The 24,125-nt window shown below is 41.1% G+C and overlaps 1 protein-coding gene across 1 annotated transcript in view; it reads right to left on the bottom strand.

Annotated features, from left to right (window-relative positions):
* Positions 1–24,125, bottom strand: part of LOC110488751 (zinc finger protein ZIC 5) — a 42,762-nt gene that overhangs the window by 4,855 nt on the left and 13,782 nt on the right. The gene's annotated exons all lie outside the window — the stretch shown is intronic.

The following is a 24,125-nucleotide window of genomic DNA, read 5'->3' as shown; positions in this document are numbered from 1 at the left end:
ATGTGAAAACAGCCATTTACACGTGAAAAAGCGATTTTCACATGTGAAACTGCAAATTTCACGTTTCTTTTGTAAGGCGATGCATGGATTATTTGACTGGAGACGTTTTTTGATTGAAAATGGGGTGAATGCTGAAGATTACTGAAAGTAATGCAAGGTAAAAAAAAAAAAACAGCAAAGTGACATCACCGTGAAAAAAGTCAATGTTGAATGACTGACAACCAGTGTTAGGTACACAACTAGGTTAGAATAGAAAACATAGAATGAGCAGAATGCCTCACCAATGTCAGAGGTGTAGTAACAAGATCAGCCAGTCAATGAATGAGGAAGAATCTCTGTCAAATCTAAATGAATGTGTTAAATCTTCATTTTAATCGACTGTGGTACAAAATACGACTGGGAAAAATAGGAGTGCGAGCAAGCCAGTGAGAAGTCAACGTTTCAAATGTGAGCACCATTACACATCCAAGAGATGTAAATCTCAATTGAACTTATCTGGTTAAATAAAGGATAAATAAATAATACATTTAAATACTAGTGTTGCTGGTCTCTCATTCATAATGAGCTGATGTCCTGCTGGAGTCGCTGGAAGAAGACAGTACCTCAAAATCTGCCAGCACTTCCAACACTGTGTCTGTATCTGGGCCAGGCTTGGAGGAGGGTTAGTGTTATCAGTGTCTAAACTCTGTACCTTCTGTGTCTATAAGACGTTTACTACACACACACACACACACAGACATTCACGTGCGCACACACACACACACGCACACACACACACACACACAAACACACACCCAAAAGACAGGGACTATAATCCTCCCACTTCCCTGGGGCTTGGATGTGAAAGCAGGCTGGATGGAAGAAGAAATTAAGATGTGTCTGATTCCAACAGCAGCCAATAGGAGAGCAGCGCCTTACACCCAGGGCTCTCTGATAGGTTCTCCTGGCCCTCTTCATCTCCGGGTCCGTATCATTCTCTCTAATCACAAGCACACCAGCAGTCTGACCCAAAGACAACAAGACCCAGGGAGGGATGGAAGGAGGATGGAGGGATGGATGGACAGAAAGTGTGTGGGAGGGAACAGCAGCCAACGCACGGTGTCAGTAGTAGCCAGTGTGTTATTATTATTAATAAAGCATTAAAAAGTGAGCACATCAAAGCGTACAGGGGCCATGCTATCATACATGAAAGTAACATACTATAGCTTAATGTCTCCTAAGGCGTGTTATGGTGACGCTGCTTTCATTTGAAATGCATTGTGTGGCGAATGGATTTGTGAGAGTGGAGAAAGCGTGGCGTGGGTGCAGACCATAATTTAAAACCTGACCTCATAGGCTCTTCAAAGCCGTAGTGACTGAGGATATTTAGTGCTTACTGGTGTAGGAGACCCGCGCCAAGGCTGTATAAACAACAGATATGTACATGCTGGCATAGCTGGTGATGCATAGGCTGACTTACATACCACATGATCAATACTCACTGCAAACAACAACAACAACAACAACAACATTTGGGAAACATTTTATTTATGTTGTTCCTATTATCAGATCACACAGCACATTATATTGACATTCACTGGGAATACAAATGTCTCATTGATGTTACAATTTCTCTTTTTCCGCCCCATAAACCATGAATCCTCCATTCTGCAATTGGCACTATTGTGGTAATACTCATTTTGCAAATGGAGACGGCTGGAAGTAAGACATCTCTCTCTCTCTCTCTCTTTACCACCGACGCCAGGTAATTATCCTAATCTACCTTCCTTCTCCGCTTCTGCTCTTCTCTCCTCCACCGCATCACGCTGCTTTGGACCACCTCTGTGCCTTCATTATCAGCACTGGGAGTGTCTAATGGCTTGGCTCTCTCACAGCGCAGTCTGTCGGAGGAGAGACAGCCTGCTGAGGAAAAGAGATGGAGGGACCGGAGGAGAGGGGGGAATTGGGGGTAGGAGGAGGAGGGAGGAGGGGGGAGAAGGGAAGGAGATACAGCACTGAAGGGGGATGGCATTGAAGGTTAACATCTCAATCACTTCGGGGCAATTCTGCCAGACTCCGTTAGCTCCAGCTTTTCAGGCGTCTCCCTGAAAAACGAACGCCGGTGGGACGAGTTTGTCTGTCGCAATGTCAAAGAGGTGGCGAGGAGGAGGACACTTTGGAGGTGGACAGTGTGCTTATGTGTGTGTGTGTGTGTGTGTGTGTGTGTGTGTGTGTGTGTGTGTGTCAGGATGAGTTGGCCATGGGATGGGTGTATTTAGGGCGACGGGTCGTGTTTTAAGATGGGACAGGACGGCTGGTGCACCGCAACATACAACAGACTCCCACCTTGTCTCTTGGAGACAGCAAGCCATTTAACATACAGAAGGACTGGGGGTGGCAATTCAGTTGCAACATTTTTTCTAAATGACACCCTTGACGGATGGAAAAATGTTGGGGTCCCTGAACAGATTTATGCGGTACGAAAATAAAATGTGTGACATCGAGACAAAAAGACAGACATTTTCAAACCTACTTTTGAACCCCTAAAGAGAGCAGTGACAAACGCTACCACACCCACACTCCTTCTGTAGCATACCTGTTTTTCAACATTCCAAAAATGTCATATAGTCAAACTGTGATATTGTATGTTGTATATGGCACAAACACAATATACATGGACTCATTCCAAGTGTACTGTAACTGTACATTTCATCCATGGAGGAACGACACAGATTGAGATGGTCTCTGCTTCTATCTAAATATACATACCATACAGTATATATAATGAGTTAATGACTATGGAAGTCTTGCACTACATGCCTTTAGAATGGTACAACCTTGTACTCCATTTAAATGCTAATGAATAGTAATGAATGTGTATTATACCATGTTTACGACTTGCACACATAAAACAAATGTTTTAGCCTACACATAAACATACCACATGGGTGCACCCGCTCACTGAAATGACTCTAGATACAGTATAGCACATTCTGTTGAGTTGCTAAATACTATGCAAATACATAGAGAGCTGTGCACCACTGAGATGAAAGCATGATCTCAGTGTAGAGCCTGGGTACTGTTTGGTCACCCATAAACAATTGGGGCAGTGTTAGCCTAAAACGTGGCATTAGCGCAGTATTAGTCAACAGCCTGAGTCAATACACCCCACTGGGCTCCGTGTCCTCCTACAAACACAAACAATTGCTCTAGCAGGCCTCTGCAACTAGATGGAAACATCAATTACAGTAAATTACACCGAAACAATGAGAAACACTTTAATTTGTTTAATCTCCTGAGCTGTTTTGGATGAAAGCAATGGGCGCTGGAGTAAGATAACATTACATAGTCCAAAGTTATTACCGCCCCCCCATAATGTTTATACATACAGCAGGAGTGGGCTATTTATATTTTGCTCCTCAGGATGTACTACGAAAGGAGCATCAACTTCAAATAATGTGTTCCATGTGCGGCCCACTATATGGATGCAGTTGAATTACAAATAGGAGACCCTGAAAATCCACGGCAGCTCCAATGTTTGTCTGGAGAGCTGCAAGCATCCGGAGTTTCATAGCAGAGAAAATGGCCACAGTTCCATTGAAACACAAAAAGCTTTATGCGCTTGTGTAGGGGAGGAAAACACACACATTATGTGATTAGAAAATCATTTAAAGTCACAATCCTGGGATAGAGGCCTCTCCATTCTCTATAAGGTCGACTTTAAAGAGGAGAAGAAAACAATGGACCAAATACTCACTTTGTGTATCCGCTCATTCTCTCTGCACAGAGAAACCACAAATGACTAGTCTACTAAATTCTAGCTCTTTTCTAGCAACTCAAACAGTAACTATGCACCAAAACAAAAAGCGAAGAACTTCAACCAAGCACTGTAATGTTTCAATGAGCTGCTTTGCCATGGTTGATTATCGGGGGGAGGGGGGGGGGGGGGGGGTTGGATGCAGTGGACAGACAGATGAAGATTTTGGCTGTTCCAGAAAGCTTTTTTGAGGGGGGGGGGGGGGGTTGGAGTAAATGAAAGACAAATGCCAGTAGTGCCCACTCAGCTATTTTCCCTGTCAAGATCAAAGGCTCCGCTGGACTGGCCTCTCCGCGGGAAACTTGAAATGGGCCCTGCCTTTGTTTGCTGTTGCTAGGAGACCTGCAGACAGCTGAAAGTGTTTGCAGTGGGGTACAAGATCAAAAACATTTCCAATATACATTTTTAAGACTGCTGTGTATTCCAGGCTTAGGCTTGTAATTTACAGGACAAAAATAAAAGACCAAGAAATAATGATGTCTCTGTGTGTTGGTCATGGACTAAATTGACGATTTGCTTGATTTTTGCTGTTGGCAAAGCAAGGTAGTTTAATAGTGACAGGGTTGCATGTTTATAACACACTTGGAAGGGTACATCACTGCTCTTTTCTGTAGTAGGCCTAAAAACAGTATGATATAAAGAGAAGTGAGAATCACACCTTATGTTATATCTTTTGATATTGTTATGGAGAATTAACATAATGGACATATTAGTTTGGTTAGTCGAATGCCCACTCCCCCCCCCCCCCCCCCTCTCTCACACACACACACACACACACACACACACACACCCTTGCCCACAAACAGTGGACCAATCAGGCCCACATCCAGTTTGATATTTACAGGGCTGAAGTTAACCTTAGCCACAATGCTAATTATAACATTGTTATGGTTTAATGGGCCCCATGATAGTTTGGGTGCCTACACATGTGTCACTGGGTGCTCATTAGCCATTATTAGGTCGACACTCAACTAATGTCCAAACCTGCTGAGCCAGAAATTACAAGTGTCCCCTTGATATTTACAATACTGTCCTTGGTAGGTATGCAATGTGTCTGTTTGTTTAATGAGAGAGTAAAGGTGTGTTCAGTTTGTATGTTGACCAGATCAACGATGAATACATAGTCCAAGTAAGCCACGCCTCTTAAATCTTCAATTACATAACATCGTGTGGAGCCACTTAAACCAACTGGATGACTTACTTTACCTGTAGCCATGTCTGAAGGACCAAGCAATCTGCTTCCTTTCTATTCTTCCAATTAGGAAATGTATACTTTGTGCGTAATGGGTATATCTTGTGCGTAATGGGTATATCTTGTGCGTAATGTGCAAACACAAAACGTAAAACTATGGTGTTGCAGCAGTGGCATGTCCCATTTAAACTTGTTTAACCTCTGTTGGCTTTCTAGCTCTTCTCAAATGTCTTTAAAAATAGCTGTTTATGGTAGCGTAGTCTACTCAACCAACCTTATAGACAATTCTATAATTCTTACAATTTTTATAGACATGTAATTACAGTGGCCTCTGGTCCAAGGGCAAAACCGCCTCGTGTGGTAAATGTGTAATTAAAAAATACGAAATGAGCTAAATTGATATATTAAGGCGGTGGGATCTACGTTATACTTAATGAAACAAGTAAAACTGCGATGGCCATGAGAGTGACCTTCATGTCTGGAACGATTGAGATTAGAATCGTGCTGCGTCTGCCTGTTGTTTTCACCAACTCAGGCCAACTGGCACGGCATTGGCGTCCTCTCCCGGCTCCCAGTCTGCCGTGGTGACAATGACAACCAGATACCGCATGGCGTGCAAAGATGACAGAAATAGTTGCACGCCAAAGGATTGTTGGAAATTCCAGACAAACATCACGCTACCAGTCGTGAAAGTCGTTATGTAGCTTCTCGGCGTGGAAAAATGCCTTATAGGGTGGAATAGTCATCCCTGACCTGGGCTATATGTCCATTCACATTTGTAAAACATCTGCAGCATCGTAACTACACTCAAGTAGACTACATTTAAACAAGTGTTTGCTGTGTAAGTAAACTGTAGCCTATTTTTAAAAAAAAATCTACTTACATTTTATATTAATTAAGCTACTCTAGTATTAGCTTAGGGTGGTGTATTCAGAAGTGTATTCTGTCTAACCATAATGCTACGTATGCATCCGGTGCGTACTCTCTGACTAAACCCGATTTATGGACACTGTCGCTCGATTTGGTGATCCAATAATAACGCAGCTGGTAAAATTTTACCAGACTACAGTACAGAGCGCAGCAGACCAGATTCTACATCGACTACGTTTACGTTGCATCCCGCTCACTTTATCTCCCAGCCCTTTTTCGTCAACGGAGAGAGAGACGTCAGGGCTCTCCAGTCGCTGCACAGAGGGACCCACCCCTGTGTGACATCACTCAGAGAACGTACTGTACCGGAGCTGTTTTCAAAGCGTGCATCAGCAGTCTGAATATCCTGCCAAAAATACATGAACAACAGCAGAGTAAAACGAAAAAGTAGGCTAACGTGCTAAACAGATTTGGGATTTGCACTCTCAGAAAATAGAATGTATTCAATTTGTTGATGAGGACAGCACAATTTCTGTTTTTATGTGTTTGGTTGCATGTATAAAAAAAAATCGATATAAACTGAAACCAGGATATGAATCAAATTTATCCACAAATTGTTTTGCTTGTCTAACGTCATAATTTCCCTGTCAAAAATTATTCATATGTTGGATTAAACACCATTAAGCCCAGTTTTACGCGATAAGGGGACAAAAAAATGCTGTACTGCAGGAGTCTTCAACCTTTTCTTGCCCAGAGAGGGACCTCCGCCCAGGCAATCCGGCGACCCAGAGCACAAGACGTCTTGGCCTATTCTAAAGGCACCCTACTAAAATGAGAAAAAGCCTGATCATGCAAAAATGGCGATCCAGTATTAATAGGCAATTGCTACTTAATAAAAATATTAAATATACATAAGTAACTTAAAAGGCTAAGGTTTAGTTATTGTGCTAGACCATAAACTATATGATCAATTTAAACCTGATAATGTATTATAGGCCTAAAAGCGCACAGGTGGGACTATTAGTGACCCTTTGGCAAATACATAGATAGAGTGACGCAAATAGTACAAATGCTGCACTGTAAGAGATTTTAATAAGCAAAATAATGATCATGAGACAATTATTCTGAAAACACACCGCAACAGGCTGCCTTTTTCGTTAGTCACAATATTAGGCTAAACAGAAAAGTAGGCCTAAACTGTTGAACGTTTCATCAAGTCAGTAAGAGTTATCCTTCCTCTAGCCCCTGGCGATAACAGTTCACCTCTCTTGTCGGACGGCTGTTGCTTGAACGATCCCACGTGGTGACAATAAAATGCCTCGGTTACTAGGCCTTGCATAAAAGGCAAACAGTTTATAACGTTGTGAAGCAAAGGTAGAGCCTGTGAAGGAGAAAGATTTAGTAACGGGGAGAGGATGGAATTCCTAGAGCGAGGTCAGAGGGCCAAAGTTACCTTTTACAAGCCCCGGAGGCTGTATGTGGAGACCATCGACGTAGAACCAACAGTTACAACTCATTATAATACCAAAGACTTGTCATTGTCATCAATCAATACGCCTATCAATCATCAATTCCACTTGACAATTGTTTTCTATTATATAATAGTTTATTGGGTTAACCAACTTTAGGCTAAACAAATAGGGTTTCATATATATCATGCCTATGTGTTGGTCTAGCCATACGCCTATACATCCTTTCATCTTTTTGTCTGTCATATCTGTCTGTAATTTTAAAGCAGCTGCTATTCAAATTGCCAAACAATAAAGTCAAATTCGTGAAGGCCTAGTCTATTGGATGCTGTGCATAACTGTTCTGGCGAACTGGGGAACAGAAAAGCCGTTGAGTTACAATGAACACAGATAGGTAACAAAATAAACAAAATAGGCATAATATGATTGGACTTAGACTCCAAAATCGATGACTATCAGTGCATAATCATCAAGGAGATGAAAATATATTTAAGAGTAGCCTAAGAGTGTTGATCTTTTCACAGTCTTTCAAATAAGTGTTATTGAGGAGGATTTGGTGTGAGATTCCCTTTTCATTAGAACGGTATTATAAAGCGTAGACTTGGAGACAGAAGGGCGAGGCTTACGTCACAGTCCAAGAGTCACCCGCCGTGTGTTCGGCGTCTCCAAGTAAAGACTTATCTGCAAAAAAAAGTTTGGACTGACAATGTGGGTGGACAGGGCGTGAAACTACTATCATCATCAGTTTTGAATGAAAGAAAGAAAACATATCTTCAACAAAAAGGGAGGCTCATTCCAATTCAGCTGCGTTGTTAGGACAACGAGAACCATCCCTCAGATGATTAGTTCCACTTCAAAAGAATTTACTTTCCGCGGTGAACGTCCCCCCTTTTGTGTCCTTACACAGGGGTTTCACAAACCAAAAGAATAATTGTATGTTTAGCCAGTCTGTTTATTTTTTCCTCTGTTCAAACGACATTTGTATTAAATAAATATAATACTTATCACAATGCCCTAGAAGTCCATAAACATGTCCTACTCCAGACAAATGCTTGAACGCTCAGACATCATCATAATCTGCACCAAAGAATAAAGACACATGACCTAAATAATACAAAAGGTGTAGGATGGCAGCATAATTTAAATGGTACCCTACCCCACGCCGTTTGGAGTCGATTTCAAAAGTTGTAAAAAAATCCACAACTCCACCGTCATACAAGACAAACAATGTGGATAAGTGGAAAATAAAATGCGAAATAAAGCAGAAAGTTTTTTTCCACGTTCAAAAGAACTGGGAACTCATAACTCCACTTCGAACTTCAGTGGTTTCAAGACAACTGGGAACTCGGGAAAAAAACGAGCTCTGACTGGGAAAAATCGTTTTGAACGGTCATCCGACTTGGACTGTTGGAGATTTCCCGAGTTCCCAGGTGTTTTGAACGCAGCATATGCCCCATCTTGTTTGACATGGCAAAATACAATAATCAAACCTGTAAATAAACAAAACATGTAGTTAATAGTTTAATGGAACAGTGGATGGCAACAACACAATATGAACAACTGACCACAGTCAATATGGGCTTAAAAAGTTAGTCCCTCTTTGTTAAATGTTCTGAATATCCCTATTCAAGAGTTACACATACTGTTACCCATGCTTGTGTGACCAATTTTTCCACATATTGCATTCTGTCAAAGTAAAGAGAATACACACAACTGAGCTCAAATAGAGCAATAGTAATGTCGTCTTTTTGTAGACACTAACGGAAGCTAACTCTACCATGTTTACTTGCAGTGGTGGAAAAGTACCATATTGTCATACTTGAGTAAAAGTAAAGATACCTTAATAGAAAACGACTCAAGTAAAAGTGAAAGTCACCCAGTATAATACAACTTGAATAAAAGTCCAAAAGTATTTGGTTTTAAATATAGGCCAATTTTAATATTATCAAAAGTAAATGTAATTGCTAAAATATACTTATCAAAAGTAAAAGTATAAATCATTTACATTCCTTATATTAAGCAAACGGCACGGTTTTCTTGTTATTTTATTTATGGCTAGCCAGGGGAACATTCCAACCAGTGGTGTAAAGTACTAAAGTAAAAATACTTTAAAGTAAGTCGTTTTTGGTGGATATCTATACTTTACTATTTATATTTTGGACAAGTTTTACTTTTACTTCACTACATTCCTAATGAAAATAATGAACCTTTTACTCTATACATTTCCCCTGACACCCAAAAGTAATCCTTACATTTCCAATGCTTAGTAGGACAGGTAAATGGTCCAATTCACGCACTTATCAAGAGAATATCCCTGGTCATCCCTACTGCCTCTGATCTGGCAGACTCACTAAACACGAATGCTTCGTTTGAAAACAATTGGAGTGTTCCTGGCTACAGGTAAACAAAAAATAAATACAAATTGTGCTATCTGGTTTGCTTAATATAAGGAATTTGAAATTATTTATACTTTTACTTTCACTTTGATACTTAAGTATATTTGAGAAATTACATTTAATTTTGATATCTAAGCATATTTAAAACCAAATACCTTTAGACTTTTACTCAAGTAGTATTTTACTGGGTGACTTTCAATTTAACTAAAGTCATTTTCTACGAAGGAATCTTTTGACAATTGGGTACTTTTTCAACCACTGACTCCAAAACCCAGAAAATGTACAAACTAAGCATTTGTGCATTAGGGATGACTAGGGAGGGATGTTCTCTTGAGAAGTGCATGAATTGGACCATTTTCATGTCCTGCTAAACATTCAAAATGTAATGAGTACTTTTGGGTGTCAGGGAAAATGTATGGAGTAAAAAGTACATTAATTATCTTTAGGAATGTAGTGAAGTAAAAGTACAAGTTGTAAAAAAAATTAAATAGTAAAGTAAAGTACAGATACCTCAAAAAACTACTTAAGTAGTACTTTAAAGTATTTTTTACTTAAGTACTTTACTACTGGTTAGTTGGCCAAAGCCTATGGGGAAATTAATGGGGTATTTGGAGTTTTTTTTGATAAACGCTGAATATAAAGTCTGTGGTAAACACAGGCTTAGGAGATATTATATGTTTGTTCTGTGAGATAATCTTCATCAGCTAACATCACTTTTTGTGAATTGTGAAGTAAAAAGCTAATGATGTCCTGCTAACATGTAAAAAATAAAACTACACCTCATGTCCAATGCATTTGACATCTAGCTAACAGGCTTAGCCAACCTTATCAGGTGGACTTAGCCCAATATGTACTCTTAAGGAGCCTACCATTACTCCTTAAGGTCCAAGGACCATGTATGCTATTTCGGAGGTAGACTGGCTCTGGCAGCCAAAACAGCCAAATACTCCATCTAGACATGAATTGATTCTCAAGTGCGATATGGTTCTAGAAACATAAAGCCCTTTGCCTTCATATCACATCAAAATGATTTCACAAATGCAAAATAAACACTTACTGCATACAGTTTTAACCGGCTGTATCACAGTGGTAGCTGGCAGTAATTTTCAGTAACAACAAGTTTCTGGCGGCCTTCTTCCATTACACACTGACACACTGGTGTTCGGAGCATGCTAGATTAGCTAATCAGCACTGGTGGTCTCTCTGTCTTCCGTCTGTCTTCTGTAAACACCCGCTGTAACATGGAGATACGGCAGTGTGGGAACCCTAGCCCTATAAAGGTGTGTATCAATGTAACCTGTAGTTTTTTGACAACTATTTCTCGCTGATCTGAAAGATAATGTCCTTTACTTCCAAAACCGTACCGCAGGAGACGTGTGTTGATGTTCAGACCAAAGCGTTGGCGCTCTTAACAAAACTCCCCCATACAGAAGGCGCCTTCGTCCAATGACTCTTCCGTGTAATGTAACGGAACTGAGTGTCGTGATCAAGGGCTAAGGCTGACCCAAAGTCTGGATAACATCATTTGAGAATTGATAAAACAAGCACCTTACCGCTGAAGAGACATGGTTTCAGCCTCGATCAAAACAATATACCATCCTTGCGTTTTAGTTTGAGCAGGTAAGCAGAAATCTAACTAAGCTAACTAGCTTTTTGGCGGACTAGTGTAGCACAGACTAGTTTGCGTGTTTGGCGTAGTGACATAAAACATTTTGCGACTCATGTTATAGTTCCATTTCTCTGACAGTTTAGCGATTCGTTAGCAACTGACTTATTTGGAGCACAAATGATTCAAAATTCATAAAGGTCATATTAACTGATTGATATTATCTCATTGAAGATCTCCTAACCTTATTTTCTGTGTATACCCCAAAGCCCCATTCCTTTCCCCATTAATTTCCCCAACAAGAATGGCCAATGAACCAGAGGTAGAAAACTCTAACTCATGTACATTTTTTAGGACTACACGCTGGTGAGCTCTATTGACTTTGACTCTGGCTCTCTGTTAGAATTGCTTTCAACCTTTTACATTTAAAAAAACAAATTTAACCTTTATTTAACTAGGCAAGTCAGTTAAGAACAAGTTCTTATTTACAATGACGGCCAAGGAACAGTGGGTTAACTGCCTTGTTGAGGGGCAGAATGACAGATGTTTACCTTGTCAGCTCGGGGATTCGATCAAGCAACCTTTTGGTTACCGGCCTAACGCTCTAACCACTAGGCTACCTGCTGCCCCTTATAGCACCTTTTGAGCATTCAGCATAAGTATCAATCACATCCATAAACTCTGGGTAACATTGAAAGCATATTACAACTACAGAAGCATATGTCAATGAAAGAAGCATAGCCTATTACTTTATAGCATCTCCCCAATACCCCTGCGTCTTTGATAAAGGCCTATATTACTAGGAAAATCTATTCAGGGAATCCTGTCCGGGTTTTGGCCCAGGAGTCTCCATCCATCCTCTCTCTTCATGATCTGTGATAACTCCCTGGCACAGGACACACCAGGAGCAGTCCTTTAATGTTGGCAACTGTCAAAGCTTTGATTTCTGATTGATGAGTAAGGGCTGTGCAACAACAGAGCTATCCAACCAACCATCCAGTCCCCCTCCACAACCTGGTACTTTCTGTACCTAAATGGGTTAGAGCCTCTGCCAATTCACCCAGCTTTCTGGAAACAGGACAAGGAGGTAGGTAGTAAGATATAAATCATTCATGTGGTCATCTGTAGCCTTGGATGATATGTCTGGGGTGCTAGCTAGCAAGTATGTTTGATGAATGGGGAACAATGGAGCCTCTTCAGAGGAGGAAAGGGTGGACCATCCTCTTCAGTGAATTTCATAAAAATAAAAATAGTGAAACATTTAAAAAGTTATCAATTTTAGATAAAACTATATTAAATATAGTCACCAAATAATTGATTAAAACACACTGTTTTGCTATGAAGGTCAGCAATAGCCCCAACAGCACTCTGTAGGGTAGCACCACGGTGTAAACGGACAGTTAGTTTCCATCCTCCTCTGGGTACATTGACTTCAATACAAAACCTAGGAGGCTCATGGTTCTCACCCCCTTCCATAGACATACAGAGTAATTATGACAGCTTCCGGAGGCCGTTCTATCAGTGCTTTTGCAGCATGAACTGACATGTTGCCCACCCAATCAAAGGATACTATAATTAATTTAGTACTGAAACCATAACGAACGTACAGCTAGCTATCACTGCAGTGCATAAAATGTGGTAAGTAGTTGACTCAAAGAGAGGGAAAGACGATAGTTGAACAGTACATTTACATTTCTTCAAAAATGAAGGAGAAGCAAGAGAGAGAGAGAGACCGAGAAATAGCTATATTTCCTTGTATTTCACTTGTTTCCTTGTTTTTCACTTACTTAACAAGCAAATGCTGCTTGCTAGTTTAGCATACTCAAACACCCGGCTCAAACAGAGAGGGATGCTATGTTAGCTAGCTGGCTATGGCTATCCAACACTGGAACTCTTCCAAGTCAAGGTAAGCATTTGGTTTTATTAATTTATGGCCGGCGGGGCCTGCCAGTGTAATTGCTAAACTGCTTGCTAATTGTACACTGTTATGCATGATTGTAGTAAGTTTACTAATGCGTTAGTTCTATTAGCTATGTTGACCTAGCTAATATGTTGACAGCTATGTGGGCTGTGTGTAGAGGTTAGCGGTTATGATATGAAGGTTTGTCTTGGAACTTTTTTTGTTGCCTGGTCACAGACATGTCATGTGTTGTGAACTGAAGTCCACAAGAGAAGGGAAAAGATGAGAGGAGGAGAGCGTGTAGATGCGAGAAGGAATTATACAACGAGCATTGGCTGCTATTAAAGTGAACTGTGATTGTGTGCGATCAGGGGTGTATCCATTCTGCAGATTCTGTTGAAAAACTTTTCTTCAACGGAAGCAAACGGGAATAAACGTACCTGAATTTGTCCAATAGAAACTCTCATTTGCAACTGATGGACTAATGACTACACCCTAGATAAGCTAGGAGCAAGCAAAAGAGTACAAGGTGGTATTGTGTCATTGTCTGTGACCTTGATTACTACATTTTCTTCTCTTGACCTGTGCACCTACGTTGTAAACTTGCATTCATAGGCTAGGTTGTAGCAACTTCATGATGGGTATAGGGAAAATTGGAGTATCGTGTAGCCTAAACCTATCATTTAGCTGGGTAAATGGAATATGAATGAGTCATCCATTATGCTGTAACAGAAATAAGGCAATTCTCATTAAAAAAAAAGAATTGTCCTCCCTCATCTTAAACAGCACCGACCGTCACTGATGGGGAGTCTGTTGATCCAACACCACGGTAAGACATTGCATCCCGTCTACACTGTACTATAGCTCCGCGAATAAGATTTCTCCCCAAAAACGGAAACATTTTATGGTTAAAATCAATACCACTTTAAATGAACAACAACTCATATTTGCTTTATAGCGCATTCATTAAGTATTCAAATATGCTTCCCAGGGAAGCAAAGTCATTAGAAAAGGTGAGATTAAAAGCATCAGGTGCTTTGCCATATAGGCAAATGGGTATGTTTTGTTTAAAGTGGGACGATCACACGGATGAAAAACTGAAACAATGTGCAAATGAGCAGCCTTTCAGTAAAAATATGGGGGGGGGGGCAAGCCTCTATTGGCTTCTATGCGGTATTACAGTGTAATAACAAAGCGGCGTCTTCAGTTCCAGACACTATATATGGGAGAGAGAACCTATTATGATTCTCTACATTTAGTTGAAGTCTGTCCTACCTGTGGTGAGGTCACACACAGCTGACCCTCTCTTCAGCTCCAGTCTTCTATGAACCCAGCATAACCTCTCTATGGAGCTATAGACATAGAGACACATACTATGTCTATGCCAGGAACTTGGAGAAAGAATATTTAAGATCAAAAGACAGTGACACCCTCAGAAATAAATACAATTATGTTTGAACTTAATGCACAAAGAAATCAAAGCATAGCTATAACATACAATTTCCCCCATTCCCATTAAAGAAGGAAGAGTTGACTTGAAAAAAGGACACATTCTTGACTCAAGTGCAACTAATTGCTTCTTTCATCTATCCAATTAAAGGCAGAATTCTAATCCAAGTAGTTTATTTCTTGTTTTGATAACTCATCACGTGCCACAGCCTTGTAATCAGCACAAAAATGTGAGCATTGCATATTAATTATTTCACTGAGGGATGCTTTATGCTATTTACCCTGATGATTTAGATCTTCCTCCCACTGTACTGAATAGGATTCCTCTTGGGCTGCTCCGAAGACTTTGAGGGTCTTAACACTTACGAGGCTTTTCGCAAAAATACCCACGGCTTCACACATATAACACAATGTAAACTCGCAAACTTGTCACGTTTCGACCGCTACCTCTGCGGGTAGTGCACAACACTTGCCTGACAGTTGCACCCCTCTAAGCAGGGCAGTGTAAACAGAATTGTCTTGTTGAGCCAACACTCTTAAACGTGATTAATGCCTGATGTCCATCACATGCATATGCTTTTTATTTTACTGGATGTCTTGCCTGTATTTTCTGTACTTGACGTACATGTGCTTCGCTTTTCAACTAGCTAAATGCTAGCTAGTTGGAGTTTGTGTGTGTACTTCTGTTTGTACCACCGCACAGTAAACAACGCAGGAGTTGAAAGGATTGAACGCATGTGGTACACAGAACGCACCGCAGCCTAGTGCGGCACCCCCAACGTAGGGTTGTGGACTGCTCCATTGACAATGAATGACTTCCGACGGAACGCAAAGAGTTTGATGGATCTGGTGGACATGAGGCGTTATGCTTGATCCAGCAAGCTCTGTACGTGGCTCTGGCTCTGTGATGCTGTGCACCTACCAATTTTTTTTAACAATGCGGAGGGAAAGAACTCCTGGAAAGAGATCAGGGAGGTAACGGGGATAGATGTGGTAAAGAGGTCAAAGGATCGCAGACTGTGGGGGATAGAAGGATGCCGGATTGGTGCACATTCAAGAAGTGGATAGTTGTCAAATCCATCATGTTTTGTAACAGGCCCACAATGTGGTTACTAAAGTCAGGTGTGGATTTATTTGGCTGTTTTCACTGCATAACATTTAGAAGTTGTCCCTTTTCAGGTTTAGAAGAAGTGACTGCTAAATGCTAACTCTCGCTCGTATAAGCTGGTAGCATAGTTAGCATACAAAAATTGATGGTTGTAGTCAAAGTCGTTTTTTAACTGTAACGCAGTTCATTGATGACGATGACATGAACATGTATTCAGGTTGACATCCATACAAACATTATATTCCGATTTTTACTTTGACATAGTGTGAAATACACATATACACAATAGCCTAAATGTACAGTAGGCTAATTTTGCTGGGGGGCAAGGAGGAGATTCGGGATCTTTCTCTGACACGTTTTCATGGCATTTACATTGTTTTGGTCGAGTCCATCTATGGATGGGGAAGCTTACCACAATAAGTGTAGGTAGTTGCGGAACAAGCTCATAAAGCTGTGGAAATGAAGGTGGGAAAACGGTTCTGCCTTTTTACTTCATACTATCTTGGCTGAGCTCCTACGTCAAGCACCAGGAAAATGACTCCAACATCTCAGAAGAGGTAAGATTGGTCTTTTTGTTTAGCCAGTTTCTGGTAATTAGCTGGCTGGCTATAGACATTAGCCCGGAATCACTACGAGTAGTGCAATTTAAGTTGTGTAGATCAATTGATTGGATGCGTATGACCAGTGGCGTGTATTCATGGATGGCAAGGGAAGCCAGGCTTCCCGAAAAGAATTACCACGAAAAAATAAAAAACATACCCAATTATTTATTTAGTCTCTCTGTGTTTCATAAATGTCCTTCAATTCACAAGAGGCTGAACGTATCTCACCAGAGAAAGCATCCGAGTGAACGAAACAGTGCCCCCCTCTCTCTCAATATGTGTAGCCCATCTATATGATGCTGTCTGGTCAAAAAGAGTATGACACTGTTGTCGCCCGTAGCATTTAATGCAAGTGAAGTCTGCGAGCATTTGGCTAGTATAAAATAGCCAATCAGCGTTGAGCTAAACTGAGTGAGCTCAGCTGTGAATGGTCCTGGCGCACAAAAAAAAAGTGTCAAGTGAAGCAAGTTTGGATTTGGTTTCACACCAATAACATTACAACTGAAGCCAAATGTCAACGACAGAAAAGAAAACATGTAATTGTTGCATCTCATTGTGTTGTTGTCCTCCGGTGGCTAGCTAAGCTAGCTGAAATCGGTCCTTTCCTAAGAATTGTGGTTTTACTTACTTTTCTGTACTGACCAATGACAGTAATGCAGATTCTGATCCAACCATACATTCATACATTGCACACCTGGCCTGAGAGGATGGAAGTTCAACGTGTAGCTAGATGTAGTAGGCTAGCATTAACTAGCTGGCCTGGTGCATCGTTGCCCATGAAAGGAAGCATTTTAGCCAGGTAGCCTAGGACAACAAAAAACAAAAGTGTGTAGTGTGTGACAGAGTCATAGACCATTTATGCTAAATAAAAGAGGAGGATGGCATTGGAGTTTCTCTACAAGTAAATCAAATCAAATTAAAAAGTAGGGTGAGTCAACATGTTTTTTCTACTTGCACGCACGCACATGCACACGCACACACACACACACACACACACACACACACACACACAAATAAGTAACATGGACAGCCGCATATTTATCTTACATTGATTGGACTAAATATTTTTTGGTATCTTTAGTTGTCACTGTATTAGACCAAGCATAGGTGATTAGATGATGTTGAAGTGTTGAAGTTGAAATGGTGCTGGAATAGTGGAGGCAGCTCCTGTTTTCTTTGCAATTTGAGGTAATTCTCAGTGGTTCTAAATCAATAGTTGTTTAGTGGTCCGAAAATGTCATAAAACATTAACTCAATTGACCATGCTTTAGGTCATATAACTGTTTGTTTACATAAAATATGTTTCGTGGACTTGCTCTCCGGTTTTGTGATGAAACAAAGGTGTGGTTGAATATATTCTGCCCACCGTGTCTTCTTATTGTCTCTGCCTTAGGCCTATATAAACTCAGCAAAAAAAGAAACATCCTTTTTTCAAGATTGTGTCTTTTAAAGATAATTGGTAAAAATCCAAATAACTGCACAGATCTTCATTGTAAAGGGTTTAAACATTGTTTCCCATGCTTGTTCAATGAACCATAAACAATTAATGAACATGCACCTGTGGAACGGTCGTTAAGACACTAACAGCTCACAGATGGTAGGCAATTAAGGTCACAGTTATGAAAAATTAGGACACTAAATAGGCCTTTCTACTGACTCTGAAAAACACCAAAAGAAAGATGCCCAGGGTCCCTGCTCATCTGCGTGAACGTGCCTTAGGCATGCTGCAAGGAGGCATGGGGACTGCAGATGTGGCCAGGGCAAGAAATTGCAATGTCCGTACTGTGAGACGCCTAAGACATCGCTACAGGGAGACAGGAGGGACAGCTGAACGTCCTCGCAGTGGCAGACCACGTGTAACAACACCTGCACAGGATCGGTACATCCGAACATCACACCTGCAGGACAGGTACGGGATGGCAACAACAACTTCCGAGTTACACCAGGAACGCACAATCCCTCCATCAGTGCTCAGACTGTCCGCAATAGGCTGAGAGAGGCTGGACTGAGGGCTTGTAGACCTGTTGTAAGGCAGGTCCTCACCAAACATCACCGGCAACAACATTGCCTACGGGAACAAACCCACCGTCGCTGGACCAGACAGGACTGGCAAAAAGTGCTCTTCACTGACTAGTCGCGGTTTTGTCTCACCAGGAGTGATGGTCGGATTCGCGTTTATCGCGTTTTACACCGAGGCCTGTACTTTGGAGTGGGATTGATTTGGAGGTGGAGGGTCCGTCATGGTCTGGGGCGGTGTGTCACAGCATCATCGGTCTGAGCTTGTTGTCATTGCAGGCAATTGCAACGCTGTGCGTTACAGGGAAGATGTCCTCCTACCTCATGTGGTACCCTTCCTGCAGGCTCATCCTCACATGACCCTCCAGCATGACAATGCCACCAGCCATACTGCTCGTTCTGTGCGTGATTTCCTGCAAGATAGGAATGTCAGTGTTCTGCCATGGCCTGCGCAGAGCCCGGATCACAATCCCGTTGAGCACGCCTGGGACCTGTTGAATCAGAGGGTGAGGGCTAAGGCCATTTTCCCAGAAATGTCCGGGAACTTGCAGGTGCCTTGGTGGAAGAGTGCGGTAACATCTCACAGCAAGAACGGCTAAATCTGGTGCAGTCCATGCACTGCAGTACTTAATGCAGCTGGTGGCCACACCAGATACTGACTGTTACTTTTGATTTTGAACCCCACTTTTAGGGACACATTATTCCACTTATGTTAGTTACATGTCTGTGGAACTTCTTTAGTTTAGTTGTTGAATCTTGTTATGTTCATATGAATATTTACACATATTATGTTTGCTGAAGATAAACGCAGTTGACAGTGAGAGGACGTTTCTTTTTTTGCTGAGTTTATGACGTTGTCAAGGCATATGAACTAACAGGTTATAGAGCAAACACCACAATTATCACAACACATATTACATACGGCTTTTTTCCCCTGGCTTGGCTTCCTCTGTAATTTTACCCAGGCACCGCTACTGCACACGACACTCTCCGCTCTACTCTGCTCCCCGAAGCGCAAGAAGTATGAATGCTCTGACTTCTACGAAGGCCGTATCACTATAAATGCTGTACGGCCACTGTAAACCCAGGACTGACCATGAATCGGCTTTTACAGTAAAAATGGTAATAGTATAGCAATGTTTTTAAAACAGTTGAAATGTCCGGACATTTTCTTTATTTTGTAAGACTTGTTTTATTGAATTTTTACCTGAAATTGTAGTAACAGCCTGTTCCATTCTGAAATGATCAGTGAGCTTTAAATCTCAAGTGTATGTTTGTTGTTGTTGCTTGACTGCACTGAGCCACCTAAGTCCAGGCAAGAAGCAAATCCCCAGGGAATGATCAACCTTTTCAGGAGAAGTTTGCTTTTGCCTCATATAATGACTTCCATGATCTTGATGAAAATGAAAGCTGGTTTGTTCTAAGGTTACTTTAATATGGTAGCTTGTGTAAGCCTAAGAGCTCCTCTCTAACGATGTTTCAGCTAAACGTCAGCATTCAGCTACAGCTAGCATGTTTATGTGAGGATGCAGAAATGATTTTGTTTAGCTAGCTAACGTTTCCTAGCTGTGTAGCCTATATTATAATATGAATGACTGCATGATAATGCTACTGTACTTTTATATTATCATGGGAGGGGTAAACTTTCATTATTGATTTGCTAACATTACTTGATCAAATGTTGTTACTAAGCTAGCATGTGTCAGCTATGTAATTTAATGTGTACGATGAGAAAATAATGCTAATAATTATTGTGGATTGTTGCATTATTCAATAGTGTAATATGGTTTGGTTGCATTATTCAATATCGTAATATGTTTTAGAAGAAAAGTTGCTCCGATTTTTAAAAAGTTTGTGCTTACTGGCTAGTGGCTAGTAGGCCTGACCCCATTTAGTCCACTGGTCGATTTTTTGGTTGATAGGCTGTTGGTCGGATGAGATAATTATGGCAGCTTGTCTGAGTAGACCAATCCATTGCGGAGGCCGTGGGGTTGGCACACCAGTATCCCCAGTAGTACATTTATCGTTAATTCCCACCATTTCTCATCTACAATGTGTGTTTGGTTATGGTAATTTCTGCTAATGCATTCAATATATTATTATTACAGTCTTACCGTTGTCATTGTAAGAGTGGACACATTGTTTGCAGAGCGCACAGTAGGCTGTGAGAAAAGAGTTTTGGTTTATTTCATTCCATTTACGAGTTGTCAATTTATTCAAAATGTGCATATGAAAATCATAATTGGCACCCAGGTCAGAAGAAATGGTAGGATAACTTGGCAGGTCAGAAGAAATGGTAGGATAACTCCTAATGGAAAAGGTTGCGGATAGCTGGTGTAGTCTATTACCGACAACTTCAGGATCTTAATGTCAGAATCTGCGATAGGGCAGCGGGAGGAGGAGGGTGGGGATTTTTTTTCTTTTTTCTGGTTAGGCTACATTGATCTATGGCTCTCTCTTTGGTAATTTAGTAATTTGTAATCGTAGTCCATAAAGCATCAGACAAGCTCAATAGCCTACATATAGTTAATTTTATTCAAACATAGGGGGTGTCTATATATGGAAAAATACAATAATGTGAATAATGTGAATTGAAAAGTCGAAATCTCCTTCATCACTACACTCCTCTAAATGTCTTTCATCTCTCGTAGTGGGAATAGGGCCTAACTGACAGGTATGCAGGAGACGTCAGAGGATGTGGTGACAAAGCTAACCGCTAACTGATAACTCTTTCCATTTATCTCCATTTAGGTGGGTGTGACGCGGGTGTTAAAAAGGTGTTGAGGATCAATGGGATGTTGACATTAGTGCAGGGATATTTTCCAAAAATCATCAAGGTAGGTGCCATCGCACTTTGTCATGTGTGATTTTTGCAAAAATGCCTCCCTGAAATTCCTCTACTCTACCTCAAGCTGCTACGTGCGTGGAAAACCTACAGTCAGTCACCACATTCAGCTCAATTCCCTAGGTCTTCTAGTGATGAAATAACCCAGTTCCATGAAGTAACCACAGCTCTCAACCAGGCCCAAACGAGATGCTAATGTTTTCACTCAGGGAATGCAGGAAAAGACAGCACGCAACGCTCTCACAGGTTCTAGGAGGATATACCTCAAATGCAACTAATAATAGTGCATCCATTGTTCCATCTTGACTTAGAATCTCATATGATGTACTTCAAATATCAGATCAAATATATGGGCCATTTGGAATTCTGTGGAAAAGAAAGGAACACAAAAACAGAACAGAGGAGGGAAACATGGGGAAAATATGCACTGCTGACTACAGATCTAAGGAATGCAGCAACTATTAAGGAAATGATTTGGGAAGAGTAACGGCACAGAAGATTAATTAACCGAGTTGGTTTTTAAACTGATTGAAAGGGAATATGTCCGCACACGCATGGAGGACTCATTATTTCCAACCCGTACTTGTCTAAATAGGCTTTGTAAACAGTAGTGCCAGTGACATGAAATGTTCAAAGGATATCCCCCCAAAAAGGGGGTGGAATGATCAGAATGCACTGTTTCATAACTGGTGACTTACAGTAGTGCGATATTGAAACCTCCCACTACCTCAATGGGTACTACTGTATGTTTGGTGATCACACAGGCCAGGCACACGATGCAAATGCAGAATGTAAAACACAATCCAAACCCCAATGCCAGTTGCATTACATCTCTGAATAATACAAAGTGTAAACATAATTATGTCAGTGACTTCACTTTGCCTCTGGCGCCGTACTCGTATGTGTGTATAAACAATGGCCCGCGCTGTTACACAGATGTATTACTGTGTTTGCCTATTCACTGATTGATATAATTTTTCTTCATAGAAGATGTTCAGATCATCCCACTGGGCACATACTGGTTGAATCAACATTGTTTCCACATCATTTCAATGAAATTACATTGAAGCAGTGGCGACCCATCATTGAGGGCAGGTGGGACTAGGCCCCACCTGTTTGGAGCCCCACCTGTTTATCTAAAAAATAAATTGATGTCACATATCAGTTTGCAAACAATGTAAAAAATAATTATAGAGTTAATAAAGCTGCATACAAACATGGTCTCTTTCTTGAGTAAGGCAGCTCCAAAATGCAGGTGTTTCAGTCTAGCTCAGTGCTTTCTGAGGTGGAGGGTCAGCCAGCAGAATATACAGAGTGTATGGGTTGGTTATCTTTTCTAGTTGCACCGTGATTGGCTCAGTGTTCCGTCACTCATGGGGACACTACGTCACTGCAGAATCTACAGAGAGAGCTAGGCAGTTCAAGCCCCCTTGGGTGCTGCCATAGATTTACATTAGAAGTGCCCATCCAAGAAGGCTCAAGGTCATTGGTCACAGATAAAATGATGTCAAATCAAGTTATGCTGTATCTACCGTAGCTTTGATTGGACTGATCATGTTACTTTTAAAATCTTAGCTAGCAAGCTATACAGGCAGTCATCGTCGACAGTTGGCAATCTACTGGCAAATCATAAAAGAAAAAACGTTCACTTGCAACACACCATGGGCCAAAGATTGAATACATTGGCCATGCTGTCAATCCAGCATGACTTCTGCCCCGTTCAAAACAACTGGAAACTCGGAACTGGGAAATCTCAGACTTCAGTGAGTTCAAGACAACTGGGAACTCTGACTCGGAAAATACATTTTGAATGGTTATCCAACTTGGAATTGTAAGCCGGGAACTCAGGCCTCTTTCTAGAGCTCCGATTTGAAAATCTCTGACGTCGTGATTCGACCTTTCATTCAGAGTTCCCAGTTGTCTTGAAAGCATGTTTGATGCCCAAAATTTGCCCACAGGAAGGACCACCGCGCCACCTTCCTGTTCAAGTGAGCACAGCACAACAATGGTGAGTCCAAAAAATGTCTTGTATGCTGCAGCATAAATTAGCTCATGTGCTTTTCTTCATGAAGAGGGGATGATATATAATGTTGTTGGGTCTGTAACCATGTTGCCAGTCTCTTCCCATTCAAATATTTGTTCTCAACTGAAAGTTCAGTAATAGACCCCTGTAATTCCATGTTGGCGTTCGTTATTATTGAAGGACAATGAGGTTCTTATCGACTTACACAAATCCTCAAGGAGTCAGTAGAAACCACATGTGTTCAAGCAAGTCAGCAATATCAGCTAAGGTTTTAAAAAGTTAGTAAATGAGGCTGAATGAACTGTTTCGCTGCCAGACGAAGCTCCGCTGATAACCAGGTGTAGCGGTGGTAAGGGTTCACTCCATGGTGTTGAAAGGAAAGCGCCGCTGTTGGGACAGCTTTCTGTAGGCACTAACAGACCCTCATTTCTGTGTATGTTTTTAGTATTGAACTTACAGAAGTGTGACTTAACAACTTCAGTTCTGTATATTTTCTTGAGAAGACAATACATACCAAACAACCCCAACCCCATATGATCATTAAGGTCACTGATCACTAAACTTCACTTCATGAAACTTGGTAGCTAATCACAATGGGATGCAGCCGTGACCCGATACTGTATATGTCAAGCCAACAGGGAATTTACAAAGGCACATCATGCACTGAACTTTCATGAGCAAATAGGTTTTCTTTTTTTAGACTGAATTAATATTTTGAATTTCCCAGACACACAGGGCCATTGAGTAATTCTGTCACTTACATAACTGGGAGAATAACATCTGTGACATTCACAACAGCAGTAATGCAGGTTTATGATAATGTAACAGATATGGGTATGGAGCTGGGGATGAG

The sequence above is a fragment of the Oncorhynchus mykiss genome, chromosome 14 (genome assembly GCF_057628025.1).
Source record: "Oncorhynchus mykiss isolate SJ-2025 chromosome 14, ASM5762802v1, whole genome shotgun sequence".
Taxonomy (NCBI): Eukaryota; Metazoa; Chordata; class Actinopteri; order Salmoniformes; family Salmonidae; genus Oncorhynchus; species Oncorhynchus mykiss.
The sequence above is the reverse complement of the archived record's forward strand: the minus strand, read 5'-3'. Positions and strand labels throughout refer to the sequence as shown.